Source organism: Mus caroli, unplaced genomic scaffold (genome assembly GCF_978045245.1).
Source record: "Mus caroli unplaced genomic scaffold, Mus_caroli_1 scaffold_1, whole genome shotgun sequence".
NCBI classification, from domain to species: Eukaryota; Metazoa; Chordata; class Mammalia; order Rodentia; family Muridae; genus Mus; species Mus caroli.
Window position 1 is genome coordinate 65,790,761 of NW_028227256.1, and position 20,170 is coordinate 65,810,930.

At 35.4% G+C, this 20,170-nt stretch overlaps 1 protein-coding gene across 6 annotated transcripts in view; it reads right to left on the minus strand.

Annotated features, from left to right (window-relative positions):
- The window catches only part of Erbb4 (erb-b2 receptor tyrosine kinase 4), a 1,038,774-nt gene that overhangs the window by 811,480 nt on the left and 207,124 nt on the right, over positions 1–20,170 (minus strand). The window contains exon 1 of one of the 6 annotated variants that reach the window (XM_029481140.2): positions 11,835–11,952. The exons of the other annotated variants lie outside the window; for them this stretch is intronic. The gene's annotated coding sequence lies outside the window, so the exon portion shown is untranslated. Of the gene's footprint in view, positions 1–11,834; positions 11,953–20,170 lie in introns of those variants that run through there. 6 annotated transcript variants of the gene reach the window in all.

Consider the following 20,170-nt stretch of genomic DNA (forward strand, 5'->3'; position numbering starts at 1 on the left):
GATACAGTTAATCTGGCTAAGGGTTTATCTGTCTTGTTGATTTTCTCAAAGAACCAGCTCCTTGTTTGGTTGATTCTTTGTATAGTTCTTTTTGTTTCTATTGGGTTGATTTCAGCCCTGAGTTTGATTATTTGCTGCCATCTACTCCTCTTAGGTGTATTTGCTTCTTTTTGTTATAGAGCCTTTAGGTGTGCTGTCAATCTGCTAGTATAAGCTCTCTCCAGTTTCTTTTTTTGGAAGCACTTAGAGCAATGCTTTCATTGTGTCCCATGAGTTTTGGTATGATATGTCTTCATTCTCATTAAATTCTAAAAAGCTTTTAATTTCTTTCTTCATTTCTTCCTTGACCAAGTTATCCTTGAGTAGAGCGTTGTTCAGCGTCCATGTGTACGTGGGCTTTCCTGGGTTTTTGTTGGTATTTAAGACCATCCATAGTCTGTGAGGATCAGATAGGGTATATGGGATTATTTCAATCTTCTTGTATCTATTGAGGCCTGTTCTGTGACTGTTCATATGGTCAATTTTAGAGAAGGTACCATAAGGAGTTGAGAAGAAGGTATATTCTTTTGCTTTAAGGTGTAATGTTCTATAAATATATGTTAGACCATTAGGTTCATAACTGGTGTTAGTTTCACTGTGTCTCTGTTTAGTTTCTGTTTTCATGATCTGTCCATTGCTGAGAGTAGGGTGGTGAAGTCTCTTGCTATTATTGTGAGATGTGTGCTTTGAGCTTTAGTAAAGTTTCTTTTATTAATGTGGGTTCATAGATGTTCAGAATTGAGAGTTCATCTTGGGAGAGTTTTCCTTTGATGATTATGAAGTGTCCTTCCTTATCTCTTTTGATGACTTTTGGTTGAAAGTTGATTTTAGTTGGCATTAGAATGGCTACTCCAGCTTGTTTCTTGGGACCATTTGCTTGGAAAATAGTTTTTGAAACTTTTACTCTGAGATATGTCTGTCTTTGTCATTGGGGTGTGTTTCCTGTGTGCAGCAAAATGCTGGGTCCTGTTTCAGTATTCAGTCTGTTAGTCTATGTGTTTTGGGAGGAAATTAGTCCATTAACGTTAAGAGATATTAAGAAAAAGTGATTGTTACTTCCTGTTATTTTTGTTGTTACAAGTAGAATTATGTTTGTGTGGCTATATTCTTTTGGGTTTGTTGAAAGATTACTTTCTTGCCTTCTCTAGGGTGTAATTTCCCTCTTGTGTTGGTGTTTTCCTTCTATTATCCTTTGTAGGGCTGGATTTATGGAAAGATATTGTGTAAATTTGGTTTTGTTATAGAATATATTGTTTTCTCCACCTATGGCAATTGTGAGTTTTGCTACGTATAATAGCTTGGGCTGGCATTTGTTTTCTCTTAGGGTCTATATGACATCTGGCCAGGATCATCTAGCTTTCATAGTCTCTGGTGAGAAGTCTGGTGTAATTCTAATAGGTCTGCCTTTATATGTTACTTGACTTTTTTTTCCCTTTCTGCTTTTAATATTCTTTCTTTGTTTTGTGCATTTGGTGCCTTGATTATTATGTTATGGGAAGGATTTTTTTCTGGCCCAGTCAATTTGGAGTTCTGTAGGCTTCTTGTATGTTCATGGGCATGTCTTTCTTTAGGCTAGTGAAGTTTCCTTCTATAATTTTGCTGAAGATATTTTACTGGTCCTTTAAGTTGGGAATCTTCACTTTCTTCTATACCTATTATCCTTAGATTTTTGTCTTCTCATTGTGTTCTGGATTTCCTGGATGTTTTGGGTTAGGAGGTTTTTGCTTTTTGCATTTTCCTTGACTGTTGTATCAATGTTTTTTATGGTATCTTCTGCACCTGAGATTGTCTCTTCTATCTCTTGTATTCTGTTGGTGATGCTTTCAACTATGACTCCTGATCTCTTTCCTAGGTTTTCTAACTCCAGGGTTGTCTCCCTTTGTGATATCTGTATTGTTTCTATTTCCACTTTTTGATCTTGGATGGTTTTGTTCATTTCATTCACCTGTTTGTGTTTTCCTGTAATTCTTTAACGGACTTTTGTGTTTTTTCTTTAAGTGCCTCTAGCTGTTTACCTGAGTTCCCCTGTATTTCCTTAAGGGAGTTATTTATATCCTTCTTAAAGTCCTCTATCACCATCATGAGAAGTGATTTTAGATCTGAATCTTGCTTTTTCAGAGTGATGGTGTAAGAAGGATTTACAATGGTAGGAGAATTGGGTTCTGATAATGCCAAGCAACCTTGGTATTCTGATGCTTATGTTCTTATGCTTTCCTCCTGCCATCTGATTATCTCTAGTGCTACCTGCCCTCACTATATCTGACTGGAAACTGTCCTTCCTGTGATCCTGGTTGTGTCAGAACTCCTCAGAGTTCAGCTGTCTCTATGATCCTGGGATCCTGAGATCCTGAGATCCTGAGATCCTGGGTGTGTCGGGGCTCCTGGGAGTCAAGCTGCCTCTGGAATCCTGAGATTCTGGTGTGACCAAACTCCTGATATCCTGATATCCTGGGATCCTGGCATCCTATAGTCCTGGGCATTTTAGGGTACCTGGGATTAATAAGCTACACCCAAACAGTGATGACCACAGTTTCCTCTTTCCAAATTAATGTTTCTCTGACACTAACAGAATATATCATTTATCCAAGGCAATGTGGTTGGTCCAGGGGATACTCATGAACTAGATCATGTGCTCTCTATCCTTTGAATAAACGCATAGTTTCTCCATAATCATGATATGAACTTACTTGAAACCCATCCCACCAGCCAGCACCACTCCCTGACACAATTAATGATATTCTGCTACACTTGCAGGCAGAATCCTAATATAACTGTCATCTGAGAGGATTTATCCAGCTGTAGACTGAAAAAGATGCAGATACACACAGGCAAACATTGGACATAGATCTGGGACTCTTATGAAGGAGTTGGGGGAAGTATTGAAGGCCCTGATGGAGAAGGGAATCCCACAGGAAGACCAACAGAGTCAACTAACCTGGATCCCTTGGAGCTCTCAGAGACTGAGCCACAAACCAAAGAAATAAAGTGTCCAGAACAAGGTCCTCATCACATATATAGCAGACATATAGCCTTGTCTGGCTTCAATGGGAGAAAACGTGCTTAATCTGGCAAAGAATGGATGTGCCAGGGTGGGGGATACCCAGTGGGGGGCCCACCCTCTCAGAGGAGCATGGGAGGGAGCTGGGGCAGGGAGAGACTCTGTGAGGGGAGACCAGTAAGAGAAACAACATTGGGGATGTAAATAAAAAATTTCATAAACAAACAAACAAAAAAAGTTGTTAAGAAGATTCTTCTTGTTTCATTGTGCTATATGTTACTATTATGAACACTATGCCCAGAGAAATTTAGGAAGGCAGTATTTATTTTATCTTATAAATTACATTCCATCACTGAGGGAATGGATAACAAGACATCATGGAACTAATTTGAAATAGGAAATGACTCAAAGACTGTAGAGGAATTCTGTTTACTGAGGACACCCTTATAGGCTCATATGAGCTACCATGCTTATACAACCAAGGTTCACTAGACTAGGAATGTCACCAACAACTCTAGGATGGAATTTATGTCACCCATTAGTAATCAAAAAAAAAAAAAAATCCCCACACTTGCCCATAGGCCAACCTGATGAAAGTAATTAACCAATACATGGTTACCCTTCCAATGTTTCTGTATGTCAAGTTGGAAAACAAAAACAAAAACAAAAACAAAAACAAAACAAAACAACAATCTCTGTGTGGCTAGAATAAAATGCTTCTCTTTGGAGTTATGTGCCATTAAACAAAAACCCCAGTGCCATGTGTTGCCAACTCCTTATGAATTGCTGTTCAGGGAGGCCATAGGATCTCACAAAACAGTATAGGCTCTCATTATTGCTCTTGGTTTCCTCCAGAACTAGATATTATGACCCTATTTCTGAAGATACCATGCATCTTGGTTGGATGATATAGAAAAATACAGTTGGAACAAAGATGCCTTCATCCTGCCAGATAGCAGTCATACTGATGGAAGGTGCTATGCAGGGTTTTCAGGGTGAAAAGTGCTCAGTTGTCTTACCTGGCTGCATGCTTTACCATCTATGAAAATAAACTGCTAAGTAAGTTAAGCCTTCACGTTCATTATTGGCAACAACTGTTAAAGAGGTAAACAATCGCTCTTAGATTGGATTTGGAGGTCTCCTTCACAGGAGGCAATTCATACCTGTCACTCAAAACCATCCATTCTCAGCTGGACATGGTGGCACATACCTTTAATCCCAGCACTCGGGAGGCAGAGGCAGGCGGATTTCTGAGTTCAAGGCCAGCCTGGTCTACAAAGTGAGTTCCAGGACAGCCAGAGCTATACAGAGAAACCCTGTCTCAGAAAAAATAAAATAAAATAAAGCCCATCCATTCTCGAAAACCCATGGCAGTGGAGAACAAATTACCTAAAATAAAACTTATATCTCCTGTACAACTAAACTGACATGTCAAACTACATTATAAATGTTTATAATAAGAAAATTATCACTTTCAGGCTTAATTATAGATGGGACTCTTTCTAGTGAACTGCAATAAAGGTTGTGTACATTGCTAAGAATATGTGATAGTTGAGTGTTTAGTCCTAAATAAGACAATTATGTCATCTCCTCCAAAGCTCAGCAAATACTGCTGAAGAAATAAAGGAAAAGACTTTAAGACCTGAAGAAAGTAAAGAAGGACTGTGAAGTGCCATCAATACACAGCCATTGCAATCAAGAACTCTAAACAGCAGCAGATTACTGTATTCAGCCTGTTCAAGAATGGGCCCATTAAAGACCAGACAAGAATGGAAAATGGACTGTTCCCTCAGTGACAAACCGTTCCCTATGGATAGATTCAGGAAAGAGGGGAGGCCTTCCCTTCACTTGTATACCTGAAGTGACCTCACCAATTTCCAATGGATAGTCCCAATCCAGTGCTTATATAAATGATTCTGTTAAATCAAGTGAATCCCATAACACAACAAAAAAGTTAAGGTTCAGAAAAAGGGACAGGTCATCAAAGGATTGATAGAGTTGGAGGGTGGGGTGGGTACAGAAAAAGACAGAGTAACTGAATAATAGCATGTATTATATAAAAATTATTCTTAAAAACGAAATTAATTAAAATAGGATCTATTTTTAAAAGAGGAAGTTAGTAATTTCAGCAGTTTGTTCTAATTTTGTAGTTAATAGTCATAGATAATTTAATAAAATTATTCCTAAGTGAAGAAGCAATAGACTTTTTAAAACATGATTACTCAGGGGTCTTTGAATACTTTGCATTTATCTTCACCAAGAGAAATTACAGTTAGCAGAATAAAAATCATTCCTGTGAAATTGTCTGGGTTAGTAAATATCTGATTTAGATTTTTATAATTGCCCAAATCTCTTTATAGATTATGTGTAGCAAAACTAAAGATCCTGAGTCAGCCATGCTGAACAGGAGCAAACTCCTTTCTTTGTGTATGTTTGGTGCCTATTAACACAGCACCTGAGTGAGACTGCTTAAATTCAAAGGAAGTTTTTGCCTGAAGGAGGACAGCAGAATTGGGCCCAATGGGAGTTCCCAATGAGTATCTGGGCAGAACTGTGTCTACTGGAAGAACAGTTACCAGCTAGGGATTTAACTGCTACAACAAAGTTTTAAGGAAGAAAGAAAATGACAATATAATAGAGCCTTTCTTGTTTCCTTTATTTTCTCAAGTAAAATTATTTTGAAAACAAATAAAATGACCTGCAAGAAATTTAGATACACTGATTATCTTCAAATTATATCATCCTGAAATCTCTGGATTTTATATGGTTTAGATTCTCATTCTTGTAAGTGTTATAAATTTCACTGACACCTAATCGGTTAGCCTCATAGAAGACAAAATGAAAATGTATGACTGATATATTCCCCCACCCTCAGGAAGAATCTAAATACTGTACTCAAAGTGTGATGTATAAAATTAAGATCCAGTAATCAATAATTGAAATTGGTGTTTGCTTTAGAAAATAAAGAAAAAAAATGCAACACTGATTTTTTTCTGGAATTCGATTAGCATGTATCAACATTTCTATTCTTATAACTACGTTTTTGCAAATAACAAGTCATACATATAGTAATTATAAACCAGGAAAGGAGATCACATTTGAAATGTAAATAAATAAAATATCAAATTGAAAAATGAGTATGGACTCCTGTCTCTAGCTGCATATGTAGCAGAGGATGGCCTAGTCAGTCATCAATGGGAAGAGAGGCCTTTGGTCCTGTGAAGGTTCTATGCCCAGTATTGGAGACAGCCTGGGCCAGGAAGTAGGAGTGGATGGATTGGTGAGCAGGGGGAGGAGGGAAGGAATAGGGGGCTTTCTGAGGGGAAACTAAAAAAGGGGATAACATTTGAAAATTAACTAAGAAAATATCTAATAAAAATGAGTATGGGACATTGTGAAGAAAATCCCAAGTTCCTTTCCTCCTGTGGCCCTCTTCCTGTCTTTTTCCATGACTGAAACTCTGAGTGTCTGTCAGTTATGTCTATACTGACAGGTAGTGCATAGTGTACTATACACACATGTATAGATTCACAACGGCACATAGGATATGTACAGCAGACTTCAATTATGGGAGGATTAGGCAGAAGGAATATAAGTTTTAAATCCAACATATAAATAAAAAATCGAGACTCAGACCTTAGTAGAAAGAAAGCCTAGCAACCTCCTCTCTTGTTTCATGCCAGAGGATTCGGTGCCTCAGGGAAGATGAGCTCCTTAGGGCCCACAGCTAATAACAACATGAATTTGAGTGACAGAAGATCCTGCTTTCTAGTGACAGGTTTTTCCTATAAGAGGTCTCTGATTGTTGAGAGTCACATATCATATACTATGCTGTTTCTTTTCTTGTATGTATTATGCATGGAGCGTGAAATCCTGTAGATGGACTAATAAAGTTCAAAGAATATATATATATATATATATATATGTAAAGAGAACTGTAGACATTGTGTTCAGTGTTACAAACAAATACTGGAAATGTACCATGCAGCAGGTATTATGACAACTTAATGATTAACAAGGTTAAAAAATGTAGCCACAAAGATTGAGAGAACAAGCACATGGGTAAATGTTTTTGCGCGTAAAATAACTTATTTATGAGATGCTCCCAGAAAACATACAATTCCACACCTATCTGTTCTATGTGAATAGTTCTTTCTAATAGCACCTCCGTTCATCTCTATTGTTCAGTAAAACAGAGAGTCTACTGTGGATGGAAGGTCTGCACTTCTACCATGTACACTGGAACTCTGATAGCCACACTGTACAACCACATCTTCAAGAAGCATAGAGCTGAAATAGCTTTTACATGTTGCTATCATTTCCTACAGACAATCCTAATTAACAAAGTAGAACATCCAGGTGCAGATGACTCTGAGGAGTGCTTGGAAGTTGATAGTCTGACTATGTCTTACGCTTCTGTAGCAAAATCCTATCATGTATTCCTTGCTGGGTTTTTGTTACTGAAAAGTGAACAATCTGCTTTAAAATGGATTTCATTTCACTGTTCATGGAAAACGAGGGCCATTTGTACAGGAGTAGTAAAACATATTTCAAATGTATGGTTGCATCACAGGTTACATTTAGTTGTACTATTGAAGAATACATCAGCATGCATATGGTTACTACTTTTGCATGGAAATCAATTCACTAGTTATATGTATATAGAGCATGGAGCTGGTTGCAAAGCAGGTGCTCAGAAAAGTCACTTCATTGACAAAATATATTTGTGTTTTTCTTCTGAGTTACAAAGGTATGAGTATTTATAACTGTGTCCTAATTTAAACATTATGTTTATGTTGTAAATGAGAGAAATACAGTCAAATGTCTAATTCATAATATTATGGGAATAGTCTATCAAATAGATATCTATAAAAAGAACAAAGGTTTTTTAAATGACGTTTTTTTATGAAAAAGTGAAGTAGATTTTAATTAATGAAATGTAACTTCTTAAATACCAATTTTGGGTACATCTCCAGGACCCAAAGTAACTCTGACTTAAACATTTATGTATAGAGTACAATTTGCATGGTTTCCTTAGGATTCTTTGACCATAGGCAGCTACAAATCCATTCACTGGAAACTGACCTAAAAGTTTTGGATTTTAAGCTGTTATTGGGCTAATTCTACTCAGCAAGATGCTGTGTTATGGCTAAGCTGTAACAGCGAACAACAATTCTGAGTAAGTCACTGGATTTAAAGGTGAAGCTTTCTACACTGTGAGCCCTGCTCCTGAGCTAGAATTTTTTCCCTTTAAGTGTGTATATCCATTTTCAAATCAACACATTTTCAATGGTCAATGAATTTGTCAGCTGCAATACATAGAATCTCTTCAACTTGAATATTCTGCTGCCAATACTAGCCAGACTTACTACTGATATAAAGTTAACTACAGAATTACACATGACGGAATAATACGTAAAATCATAATAATATAATTAAGTATAACTTGATCCCATGGTACATGTTATTTGACATAAAATTGACTGATCTGAAAAAAATATTAAGCACAAATTGAGCAAAAGGGATTGTTTCTATTTCCTTACAAGTATACAGGAGTAAGAAAATTCTGTTGTTCCTTTCAATGACTTTAGCAGCCCTAGGATTCTGAATTTCATCATTATGAACATAAAAATGGATTAGTGAAAGGTGTGTAATTTACATGACATTGGGGTGTTTTCTTTGTACACATTATTATAGGTTATATGTATCCTTAAAATATATATGTAAATAAATGAAATAAATAGAACAAGTAAAAATATATCTGAAATTAAACAGGAAGAACAGAAATTGAGATCACTTTCTACTTTAGATTTTAATGGAATGAGATAGACAGTCATTAATCAATAAAGTATGCAAGGGCCTCTAAAATTCTTTATTGAAAGTATATATATATATATATGTGTGTGTGTGTGTGTGTGTATGTATATATATATATATATATATATATATATATAAGATTGTGAAGTGAAACTGTAATGAGTAGAGATAAGAGGACAATAAGTATAAAGAAAGAATTGTGAACCAGAAATAAGAAAGTGTCTTTCAACTATGACAACAAATAGTAACCAAATATATTAAAACTCATAAAATTCACAAATATTAAAATAATTATATTTATCAAAGTCATATTAAAAGCCCCATTGTATATCTTTTAACATAGGTATTAATAATACAATAGTTCTAAATCACTTTCCAAAACCTTATGTAAATTTTGGGAGGTAAATATTACATTAACATATATATTAAAAAGATATTTCTAGTTAATAGTTAGTAAAACCATTTGAGTGGAGGAAATGTATTTTATACAATGTCTATGCATGACATTGAAATGGAGTACACATGTGAGTATATATGTTTACAGAGTGAAGAATCTGACCCAAATCCTAAAATGTATTTTTCCTCATTAGTTCTTCTAGAAAGTATGAACTAACTGTATTCTGAAAACAGAAAGTTATTCTTCTTCTACACAAATAAGCATGTTAATGAATAAATATAGAAGGGGCAACGTCTATTGTTACGGTACTGCAAAACTAGAATAAACCAAATAAAAGGAAAAGTACATTTCTAATGGAATCATGAGTATTCCATTTTTACTTTATTGCAAACATACAAATATGAAGCTAATACAAGGTTTATTACCCAATTTAATCCAGGAGAAAAGCTGAACATTGGATATAATATGCATAGCATGCTATAGATCATTGATATACTTTACTTAAAACAGAAACTTTTGCAGAGAGAGAACCATATGTATATTAACAGCGAAGAGTCTGGCTTCCATTCTTATCCTACAAATCTAATAAAAATTTAAAGAATATTTTTTAAATAAATAGTGTTTTACTTTGTTTTTCCATCCTATTTCCTTTAATATTATTCATTATCTTAAAAGACAAAATTAAAGTAATGTCACTCAAATTGCATATACAAATTCCTCTTCCATCTACAGACTACAACCGCTACTAACTACCATCAATTACTCCAGCAAATGTTGTATGACTTTTGAAATTTGTCAAAATTAGCTCTTTCCATTACTGCCTGGATTCTATCAAAACTGTACTTAGGGTATTAAGAACTTCCTAATATACATTTTAAATGTAAAAGTATTTAATTGGTCCTAGGCTTTTAGATAGTCATTGTAAGGTTAATAAATGAATTGGAACATGAGAACTGGAGACAGTATATTACAGCCAACCTTTAAAACCCCATATATAAAAAGTTTAGTTCTTTGCATTCTGTAAACTGTTTTTAGTCATGTCAGGAAAGCAAATGACTGTAGGGGACTGGAGAGAGTGTCAAATTTTGGATACATGAATCTCATTCAGAATCACTTCCATATGCCCTGAGGGCAAAGCCGAGCTTGAAGCCTTTGCCATGTTACCTCCTGATCTGGGTCATACGTGGCAATATTAGCTGCATGGTTCTGTGATGAGGCAACACGGGGAGAACCAGCTGGCCAAGGCTAATGCACCATCTGGGCTGAAAAAAAATATTGCCAATTCCATTGGCAGAGCAGAAAGTAGGAGTTTGTAATCGAGCTATAAATCACAAGCAGGCTTTGCAAGTTGTCAATTAAAACTCTGATATATTGATGTCTTCAATGCATGGGTGGCATTTTTGCTTTTTAAATATAGCTATTGACATAATAAAGCCCTTAAAAGATTAATCCTGTAATAAAACATTACAAACAGTACCAAGCACCTATAACAGCAAACTATAACATTAAGAAATTAACATAAAATCACAGTAATAATAAGGTAATAATAAAAATAGTAACATTTTGAAGGGAAAAATATTATCTGATTGCACAGCGGTAACAGAATTCCTAGAACCTAAATTACATGAATGTTGCCTTTAAAAACTAAAACAAAAAATAATTTTGTGAATCACTTTGTCCTGAACGAAAAGTTACAAATCTATGTGGACATAGTTGTAAATGAACACTCAGACACATGCCACAAATACAACCTTACTTGTTCACACAAACATACACACATAAATACATACAACACATGCATACACACACACACACACACACACACACACACACACACACTCTTCATATTCAAACCCCTTAACCTCGAAGTAACTACTTCTGGCACCTCCTCCTCAATTTAAGCTTTCCTCCATGGCCTCAAAACTACCCGACTACAGTAGGACATGATAGCCTTTAGCATGATAATGACTTAGCAAAAAAGATAATTCTTGTCATGCTAGGAATTGTTCATTCAATGTCCGATAATTTCTTTTGAAGTTAAAATTTTCTGAATACCTTATTTAGTGAAACATAACTTCAGAGTCTAAAGTCAACTTATCTGTTTATTTTAATGAATAACTAGATAAAAACATAGGACCTCTACTAAGTAAAAATGCAAATATCTCTAAAAATGAATACTGTTATATAAGAAAGGCAATATAACATCCATTTATGATTATAAAATAAATCTGTTTATCCTTTTAATAATATAGAATGTAAGATATAAAAGTATATTTTGTCAGATTTAAGACTAAACTATAAGTGGAATTGATTTATTATTTCTATACTGATCCAAAATGACATCTTAAAATATTAATGAAACCTTTAAAATAAAAACATCAATTTTGGAGTGAGTAACATGTCTTAAAGCAAAATTAATTATAATTAATTGGATCATAAATGCTAGACAAGTAAAAGACTCAAGCACTTTAGAGAGAAACAACAGATGTAAAGTGATTTCATTTCATAAATGATAAATACAAATCGAAGAAGAAATATTGGAAGACTATAAATATTGTATTACTTACTAGATATTACACTAACCTTGAATTCACAGCACTTATGATACATAGGATGGGAAATATTTCAAGAGAAACCTAGAACATGATCAACAAAAATTACGTAAAAAATTTCAAGCAGAAGTAATTTCACACACACATAAATATATATTTGAAATATATATTTATTATTTGAAATAATAAATATGCAATCAGTGATTCCATTGCCTATTTTCTAAGTACTTCTTTCAATTTTTAAGATTATAATTACATCATTTCTCCTTTTCTTTGCTCTTCCCCAAAGGTCCTATAATGACCTCCTTGTTCCCTTTCAAATTCTTGGCATCTTTTTTCACCATTATTGTCTCAATGTATGTAATGTTATAGTATACATATATAATGTATGTACACACACACACACACACATACACACAGAGTCTGAAATACAACCTGCTCAGTGAGTATAATGTTATTTGTATATATGTTTTTGAAGATGGCCACTTGATATTGGACAGCCTATTTATGTGTGCTCTTTGTTGGAAAAGACTATTCTCCCTGTTCTCTATGGTCCTTAGTTGCTTATATTGCTTTGTATTTTTAAAGGTGTCATGGTCAAATGATGCATTATAGATAGGATATAAACTAGTAGTGTCTTGGGGGCTTGAGAAGGGGAAGAGGTATTGGAAAAGGCGAATGGTAGCTATAATATGAGAGTTTTCCTTGTAGTTGTTAAAAAATGTTCTAAAAGTAGATTGTAGTGGCAATCACAAGAATATACATCTACTTTAAAAACAATAAACTTCACAATGTATCTATGTATTATGTGAATTATATCAAAATGAAGCTTATAAAATTGACCTGAAAATGTTAACAAATATTTTGTGTCAGGCTCAGGAGAATAAAGGGCCTATTTTCAAGTCTGAAAATGTGAATTCCATGTCTGTACCCACATGGAATAGGACCTTCTGCAAGCTTTCCTCTCACCTCTGTGCACACACTATGTCATGTACACAGCATTGCAAGAACACATATATTCATGTGCATGAACACACAATTTGTTAATTATTTAATTTTAAAATAACCTTAAATATTTTACTCAACATTTTTAACCTAGAGTATGGATTGTTGATAAGTGTACAGATACATAAAATTTTAAATATGGTTGCTAAAACAGCCATAAAATAATAACATAAGCATTAAAATCATGTTCTCAGCTGTAGACAAGTGATCAATTTGACATGTGATCTTTAATTGTATATTTGTTTGAAATATAAAATGTTGCACAAAACTTTTACTGTGAAACTGAAATTACTTTTCATATACAGTGTTTTGCAAAGTTCCTCTTTGGGGAACGAAATGTTTTTTTTATAAAGAATTTAATCAAAAGTCAATTTGGCTTAGCTTTATGGCATAGACAGAAATCTGAATTTTTACATTGCTGTAGGTGAGGCCTTTGATTATTACTGTTTTAAACTTTTGGTGCTCGACTTCTGTTGCTTCAAGATAAAATCTGATATGGCAGATCAGTGTCTACACAGTGTGTGTTTGATGAGCCTCCTTCCATAGAACAAAGGCTAAGACTTGCTCATCTTATTGCTTCTTCTAATTTAGGAAATAGATGTGCAAGTATGCTGCACTCTACTGTCAAGAATAACAATACAACATTCTACCCTTTCCAAAAAAATTGGGTAGTAAAATAATTGACACTAACTACCTTATCGTATATTTAGTCTCCAGGCGCTGAAGAGAATGCATGCTGCTTTATATTAAGTATTTTTCATACTAAGTAGAATGAATGCATTCTTAATAGTTTCATTTTCACTGAGAACTCAGTTCTTCCTGTGTCTGATATAACTAAGTTGAATCTATCTTATATACTTAATAAAATATTTTCATTTGAAGACATTTACAAATGATGACAATAAAAAAATAAACCATATGTTTTCCTACAGATCTCAATTTACAAGACAAAATATAGTTTTAACCACATATACAGTAAAATGAATTTTTTGTTAAAAATGAATTTAGCAATGATACAATGTAATAGATAGAGAAGCTAGAAGAAAAATCAAACAATAAGGAACCCTTATAGATTTGGATAATATTCCTGTGTATTAGTAGGTTTTCTATTGATGTGACTGATATTATTAACAAAAGCAACATGAGAAGGAATAAATTTATGTGGCTTACATATCTGACCACTGAGGGAAGCCAAGGCAGGGCCTCTAGTAGCGTAGGAACCTGGAGCCTGGATCTGGTGCACAGATTGTGCAGGAGCTGCTTCGAGTTTGCTCCTCATGGCTTGCTCAGACCTTCTATCACTCAGGACCTTCTGCTCAGGGCTGGCAAACTCCCCTCCATATCCTGTACCTTCCTACACTGACCATAACCAAGAAAATGCCCTACAGACTTTCCTAGAGACATTTAACAGAGCCAATTTCACAACTGACGTTCTACTTCCCAGATGACTCTAGTATGTGTCATTTTGCCAAATATCTAAGAAGGACACTCAAAGATTGTTGCTTCAAAGAGATAGAAGTCATTATCTTCAAAATGGAAAGAAAAGTGTTTATATTTCTATCATGTTTCCTTTTGAGAAAGTAATATTTCTGTGAAGATGGTGATAGTAACTACAACAAAATGGTGATATTTGTAATGTCTTTCATTATCACTACATCATGACACTTGAGAATATGCTTATCATATGCTTTGATTGCATTCCAGCTCCTAAGTAGCATCTTAACACTATTTCCCATCCTCTTGATCCATTTCTCCTCCCAAACACTACCTTTTCTACTTTCACAACTTCCTCTTTTAAGTCTACCTTTACCATACAAGAGAAAGCATCCGACTGTCTTTATGACTGTGGCTTAGTACATTTAGCAACATTGTATGAAGTAAAAGTATTTCATTGCCAATGACATAACTTCATTCTTCTTTATAGTTAATATTCCATTGATGTGTGTGCATGTGTGCATTTGTATGACATTTTCTTTATCAAATTTCAGAGCTAAATATTCATATATATATACATATATATGTATATATTGAGCATTATCTCATTTAATTTTCCTTCACCTGTGATGTGGTTATTATAAATACTGATCTACATTACACACTAAAAAATTGAAATTAAAACATATTACTTGTCTAATCAAGATCACACATAGCTACTAATGTAAGAAATTATGTAATAAATCAGATCATAAGTCTATATTCTTTGCCTATATTATAAAAAGATAAAAGTTTATAGGTCCTAGTGATGTAAACTACATTTGCAGTACATGCATGAGTCATCTATGGCCCATGAGTTCCTCACATAGGGATTATCACTGGCCTAATTAATAAATCAGAAGTTCACTGAAATTTAATGCCTGACAGAGGCAACTGAATGGGAGAGATTCAGACTATCATGCAAGACTGGGAAAGCACAGGACTGAAGTGGCAGAGCTAGCCTCCTCTGTACTGTTCCCATCTTAACAGAAGACAGAACATCCAGCTACAAGTGGGATAGATTTTGATTCCGGACTGCCTATAGCAAGTGACACACCTTTGCCAGCCCAGCCCAGCCTCCAAAATATTCCACAAACATTAACCCTGGCACTGCCAGCATCAAACAAATGCAAACGTGGATACCACTGGAGATTCAAGGCACAACATGGCCAACCACTTTTGGAAGAACTCTCCCATTCTCATTTTCAAGATACACGGTTCATTGGATAATCCTAGTTTATAAACAATTACATGAAAATGATTAATTGTTTATAAACATGGAACAAGAAAGGTGACATGGTAAATAATTCGTGTAATTTTAAAAATATATGAAAGTACAAAAGTTTTTACTGAGTTCATTTCCTCAACGTATTTACTTTATGCTAACCATGTACGAAGAACCATCCTGACTGTTGTGAGAGCTTGCCTAAAATCCACTGAGATCCTTTTGTGTCCTGCTACTGAATATCCACATATAATGAGGCAGGGCCACAAAGCATATTTATAAATAATAGCTCAAATAATGCCAGCATGCTATCAACCATCCAAGACAAAGAGACAACAGCAGGCTTCTGAAAAACAAGAATCTCAGCACTAACAAGTAGTGATGGCCCAACCAAAGAGGAGTCCGTTGTTAGAGCAGATCTCCAATCTATACACCAGTTTTTCACCAACTTTCTTTCAATTGAGTTTGCTTTAATTTCAGTTCTGTAGCATAGCATGGAAACAATTGTATTTGTTTCCAGTTTGACATTTTAACTACCCTGTCTAACATTTGATCTGTGGAGATATCTTTTAATTGTGCAAGGGAGAAAATAGCTGACTTTTTGTTGTTGTTGTTGTCAGGTTTTTTTTTTTTTCTTTCCTCGCTAAAGTATAAACTCATAGGCCCAAATTTTCCTTTCCTTTCCTCTCTTACCTAAATCATTGGAGCAAAAACGAGAAAAGTCATTACATCAGCGAATTAGTGCACCCAAGCAGTAGCCTCAAACCACAGGTTAATTTGAACTGTTCAAACATAATTACTTTAAAAAAGGAAAGGATTCATTACTTGTGTGGTGTTTGCTGGTTCACTGCACCATTGTCGGATTGTCAATAAACAAATTACATCCAACACCGTGCCCTTCTCAGAACAGGTCCCCAGAGAAGCTCTACTTCCCTGCCCTGCTGGCTTTCATTTTTCCTTTGACCCATATTCACTTGTGTTTGGTTTTAACATTTTGAGACATTTTCAATTTTACATAACAATTACATTTAGGCAGTGTAAGCAGTCCGTTGTAAATAGAACTATTAATAAGGCACTTCGGTTTTGTGGAAGGCTTGTTTGGTTGTAGGTTTATAGTTGAGTTTTTAAAAATTATGCTCCAAACAATACATTAAAAGTGGTATGCATTACCAGAACAGTGTGTGATGCTTTGATATGTGCAATCAATCTATAAAGTTTAAGCCATGCTAAACATTTCTATCTCCTCAAACATTTACTGTTACCTTGCTGGGAAATCATCTCCTATTCCTTTATCTAGTTTTCAAAAATGAACAGTTTATAATTGTTGTCCATTGCTAACCCACCATGCAGTCACACATCAGAACTTCTATTCCTTATTAGAATTTGGTTTAGAAGTTATTAATAAGCCCTGACCATCCTTCCCTCTTTTCTGTTTTCCCCCTGATCTCTGAAAGCTGTCATTTGGCATCTAATTTGTGTAGCACCCTCTTTGTTCGAATATGTATACCCAGGATCATGTGGCTTCTGTCTTTCAGTACCTTGCTTGTTTCACTTAGTCTAATGACTTTCTATTCCGACTATGCTGCCTAAATGGCAGGATGTAATTATTTTTTCACAGCTACACACGTTGGTGAATTGACTGTTAGGTGGCTTTCATTACTAAGATGAGAATGATAATAAACATGGCAAGTAAGCATGACACTAACACACTTATAATCAGTCGGATCATAATGTTGGGAAGAGCTTCCATACTGTTTTCTACTGTGGCCCTGTTCATTCTGAACAAGCGTGTACAAGGCTCCCTTTTCTCAACATCTTCCCCAGCATCTATTATCTTCTTGTTAATCATGACAGCCATTCTTTCTCTAATGATGAAATAATTTATTGTATTTAATTTTATCCTATTGATGATGGCTTGTGTTATTCCAGGGGATGGGATATAGCTGTGTACCATTGGCAACACTTAACTCACAGTATAACTTAGTTTGAGTTAAATTCAAATTAATGATCTTCCTGCCTCAGGTATATGACTTTTTAGAAAAGAGATTTAAATACTCTCAGTCTTAACAATACCATTCATTTTAAGGAGTCTACACTGGTATCTTTACTGAGGTAGAATACATAATTTGATGCCCAAAAAAGAAAAAAAAACTCAGTTTTGAACCCTTTCCTGAAGTTTTATGTGCTAATAAAACAGTGTCACTTTTATGGCCAATGTTTAGGTAGATTTGTTCTTAACCACACAGCTACTTGTATAAAATCTCACCATTTTTAAACACTGAGCTCTGTTCAGTGTAAGCATAAAATCTTCTACTCTACTGCTCCATATGTTTTAATTTATGGACCATCAAAATAAAGGTTGAATGATATTCCACTTTATTAACAAGTATAATTGCAATCCAATAAAATATTAGTGAAATATGTGTTTCAATTTTTTCTAAGTAATTTCTTTTTCACTTTTTAATAAGAAAACTCTCTCTCTCTCTCTCTCTCTCTCTCTCTCTCTCTCTCGTTTTTCAAAACAGGAAGATAACAGTATCTTAAATGTCAAACTATTTCTGTAATTGAAGAAACATAAGAACAGCTCTTAAAAAGAACAAAATATTATGACCTCCTGTAAAACATAAATAAATATTTTAGCTTTGCTTAAGTAAACAGTGAATTTCTTTCTAAGATGGCATTTATTGTGACCACTAAGAAAACAGTGGGAAAATAGGTTTTCTTTTACTTTCCCTTAAAGGAACTACCTTCTCTTCACTTTGAAGTTATTTTTAGATATATACATAAACAATTGTCTATGTTAAAGAATCAAAGGAAAGGAGAGACAAAGAGGAAAGTAGAGGCATGGCTAGAGATAGGACCGGGTGTGGGAAGATTTTCATTTGCTTACCAGCTCTAAGCAGGCCAGAAGGAAGCTGATAGACACTGAATTATGGCATCACCATTAACACTGTCATAGACATGGGCTGAAAGAGCCCTGGCTTTCAGACATAGTGAGATGTCTTCCCGCTATCAACTGCAGTGGTGAGGTAGGACTGGAACAGAGATGTTCAGAACTTCTGTTCACATTATTGACACAGTGTTATGACTGTGTGATTACATGTATTGGATGGAATCTGTTTCTTCATGTCATCATAGGAATGCTGCTTTAGCCATGGCTGTCATATGCATTGCTTTCCACCAGTCAGTCCCACACCTCCTGATCAGGAAGAGCGCCACTGGACTGATGTCTGATCACTGTACATGCTAAAGACAATGCATGCCAGTTTATCTAGCACATACTAAATGATTTTAAAGCTCTTGGAGTTGCACAGAGGGGAAGGAGCCTAGAAATACTCTCTAATAATAAATACATCTGAGAATTAAACTTGGAATTATTTCTAATTAAGTACTTTTTTAACATTGATAATACTCAGCTATTAAAAACCAAAACATCAAGAATGTGGCAGGCAAATGGGTGGAACTAGAAAATACCATCCTGAGTTAGATAACCCACACCCAACAGGATATGCATGCTAAGTACTCACTTATAAGTGGATAGGAAAGTGGATACTATCATAAAGTACAGGATAAATACACTACAATCCAGAGAGCCAAAGAAGCCAAATAACAAAAAAGACCCAAGGGAGGATGCTTGATATTTACTCAAAAGGGGAAATAAAATAGACATCTGAGGTGGATGGAGGTAAGGAACTGGGTGTGAGTGGAGATAAGAAGAGAAACAGGGTCAGGTGTAGGGAAAGAAGGATACTGAAAATGGAAATTGGCAGCAATGGGGAGGGGGATCTCCAGGATATACCTGAGACTTGGAACAGGGGAACGGGAGGCCCCAGGGAGTCTCTGACTCTATCTGAGATACCTAGCAGCAGGGAATATGAAAGTGACCACCTCTTGTAGCCAGACAGGACTCTGGGTGGAGGGATAAGGACACTATCCCACCCACAAAACCTTTGACACAAACTGTGCCCTGCCTACAAGATGTGGAGGGATAAAGACAGGACACAGATAAAGGAAATAGCCAACTAATGACTGGTCCAAATTGTGACCTGTCTCACGGACAAAAACCATTTCCTGAAATTATTAATAACACTTTGCTATACTTGCAGGTAGAAGCCTATCATAGGTGTCCTTTGAGAGCTCCAAATAGCAGCCTATAGAAACAGATGCAGAGCCCCACAACCAAACATTTGGTGGAGGTTGGGGAGTCTTGTGCAAAAGTTAGGGGAAGCATTGAGGGACCCAAAGTAGATAGAGATACTTCTAGAAGCAGATCAACAGAGTCAATTAGCCTGGGAGTCTTGGGAGTTTCCAGAGACTGAACCACCAAAACAAAAGAAAGGATGGGCTGAACCTAGGCACACATGTAGCAGATGTGCAGGTTGGTCTTCATGTGAGTCCCCAACAATTGGAGCAGGGGTTATCCCTGAATCTGTTGCCTGCCTGTGGATCTTGTTCTAACTGAGCTGCCTCATCTGACCTCAGTGGAAGAGGATGCTCCTACTCCTGAAGAGACTTAATTCCTGAGGGAGGGGTGACATCTCGGGGAGGGGGACGGGGGTCCTCTTTCTCTGAAGAGAAGAGGAGGTATATGATGGAGAGACTGTTATCAGGATGTAAAGTGAATATTAAATAAATGAATGAAAAAAGAACTTATTCAGTCTACT